The sequence below is a fragment of the Leopardus geoffroyi genome, chromosome C3, assembly GCF_018350155.1.
Source record: "Leopardus geoffroyi isolate Oge1 chromosome C3, O.geoffroyi_Oge1_pat1.0, whole genome shotgun sequence".
Classification (NCBI taxonomy): domain Eukaryota; kingdom Metazoa; phylum Chordata; class Mammalia; order Carnivora; family Felidae; genus Leopardus; species Leopardus geoffroyi.
Window position 1 is genome coordinate 2886856 of NC_059338.1, and position 2775 is coordinate 2889630.

Genomic DNA, 2775 nt, shown 5'->3' on the forward strand with positions numbered 1-2775 from the left:
AGCTAATCGCAAATAAAGGCAGTCTTCATATCACCACTTTGTAGCAGAACTGAATTTTTTTCGTAAACTAGAACGTTAGATACCTGTTGGTCTTAATACATGTACACTTTATTTACTGTATTTTTTCCACTTCACTGTGAAAATGGTGTGTGTACATAGTGTTTTATTGGCATAGTCTCGGAAAAGTGCAGGACATGTGTATGCATCATTTGGATTATGGATTCAGGTTTTTTGCATGTTTGTATCTTTTGTTATGGATGAAGTGTTTATAAAAACAAAGTGAGCTGTAGTTAGAATACTCAGTTTTTAATTTTGTAATTTTTAATTTTCTTTTTTGTTTGGGGAGGAAGAAAAGTTTTTAGCATAAATGTTTTACATAATTTGTACCAAAAAAAAAAAAAAAAAAAAAAGGGATGGCCTGACACTGGAGACATTACTAAGTATATGTTTTTAAAACAAAATTAAAAAAAAAAACCCACAAAGACGCAAGCTTTTTAAAAAAATTTTTTAAGTGTTTATTTTTATCTTTTTTTTTAACGTTTATTTATTTATTTATTTAAAAAAATTTTTTTTTTCAACGTTTATTTATTTTTGGGACAGAGAGAGAGCATGAACAGGGGAGGGCAGAGAGAGAGGGAGACACAGAATCGGAAACAGGCTCCAGGCTCTGAGCCATCAGCCCAGAGCCCGACGCGGGGCTCGAACTCACGGACCACGAGATCGTGACCTGGCTGAAGTCGGACGCTTAACCGACTGCGCCACCCAGGCGCCCCAACGTTTATTTATTTTTGAGACAGAGAGAGAGCATGAACGGGGGAGGGTCAGAGAGAGGGAGACACAGAATCCGAAACAGGCTCCAGGCTCTGAGCAGTCAGCAGCCTGACGCGGGGCTCGAACTCATGGACCGCAAGATTGTGACCTGAGCCGATGTCGGACGCTTAACCGACTGAGCCACCCAGGCGCCCCGATGTTTATTTTTAAGAGAGAGACAGAGACCGAGTGTAGGCGGGGGAGGGACAGAGAGAGAGGGAGACACAGAATCCGAAGCAGGCTCCAGGCTCTGAGCTGTCAGCACAGAGCCCGATGCGGGGCTCGAACCCACAAACTGTGCGATCATAACCTGAGCCGAAGTCAGATGCTCACCCGACTGAGCCACCCAGGTGCCCCTAAACACAAGCTTTTAAACTGGACTAAACTGGAGAAACTTCTGACATCAGCTCTGCCCCTGTACTGTGTACCAGAGTATGAATGATGCCTCGCTGACCCCAGCGTTGTGGATAAAAAGTATTCAGTAAGCACCTACTCTGTGCCAAGCACAGTTCTAAGTGCCTGGGGTCTGTCAGTGAGCAAAAGAGACAGAGGGTGTTGTCCAATGAAGCGCACTTGCTCGAGGGCTGGCGTACAGGAAGCGTAATAGGTGAGTTTTGTAGCGTGTTTCACAGTGATGTGCTAAGGGGAGAAGAGACGAGGGAGATGGGCTGCTGGAGATCGGGGTGAGAGTTTCCAAAATACACGCGTTTCGGGGTGGGTCTCAAGGCCTTGACGGCCATGCGGGGGGAAGGGCTCTCCCTGCAGGCTTTAGGGGGGCTACAGTGTCTGCAGCTGAGTGATGAGAAGGAGAGAGGCGGGAGGTCACGGGAGGGAGGTCGGGGGGAGCGCTGTGGGCAAGCCAGGGCCCCGCGTCTGCTGATGGGAGAGGGGACTTCACTGCGAGTTTGAGAACACAGCCCGACTGCGGCGCCAGGAATGGGTGGTGTGGGGGAAAGACGCCAGCAGGGACCACAAGCCCACCGCTGTGATGGGCGAGGGGGGCCCTCGCCAGGGCGGAGGTGCTGGTGGTCACCGAAAGAGACCGCGTCCGGGTGTGGATATTTTCGTGCTTTATTGTGGAAGATTAAAAACCTGCAAAGCAGAGGCTCGTGTGAGCCCCTTCCGCCCACAGCGTACCTGTCACCAGGCTTCAGAAATGGTGCACGCGGCTGGCCCCCTTTCACCCACCTGCCCCGCTCTACTGGATTGTTTCAAACAAGGCTGTGGCACTTAATCTACGAATATGCCAGTATGAGTTCTTAAAGATGAATACTCTATTTGTAAAATAAAGCATAAGTATGGGGCGCCTGGGGGGCTCAGTGGGTTGAGCGTCCGACTTCGGCTCAGGTCATGATCTCATGGTTTGGGGGTTCGAGCCCCACATCGGGCTCTGTCCTGACAGCTGGGAACCTGGAGCCCGCTTTGGATTCTGTGTCTCCTTCTCTCTCTGCCCCTCCCCCACTTGTGCTCTGTCTCTCTCAAAAATAAAGGTAAAAACATAAAAACATAACTATAACACTATCACTTATACCGAAAACAGACAATAATTTCTTAACAGTAGTGTACAAATTTCCTTTAGAATTTCCTAAGTAGTATTTTTCCTAACTTGGTTTGAGGCGGGATCCAAACAAGGTCTCTTTGGTTGATGTATGTCAAGTCTCACTTAGCTTATAGGTTTTCTCCCTCTTTCCTTTCCTTTCCTTTTTCCCTCCCCTCCTCCCCCATCTCCCTCCCTCCCCTCTCCTCCCTTCCTTCCCCTTCCCTCCCCTCCCCTCCCTTCCTCTCCCCTTCCCTCCCCTCCCCTTCTCTTCCTTTTTTCTCTCCCCTCCCCTTCCCTCCCCTCCCCTTCTCTTCTTTTTTTCTCTCCCCTCCCCTCCCCTTCTCTTCCTTTTTTCTCTCCCCCCCCCTTCCCTTCCTTCTTCTTGTCATTTGCTTGTTGAAGAAACTGGGTCACTTGTCCTGTAT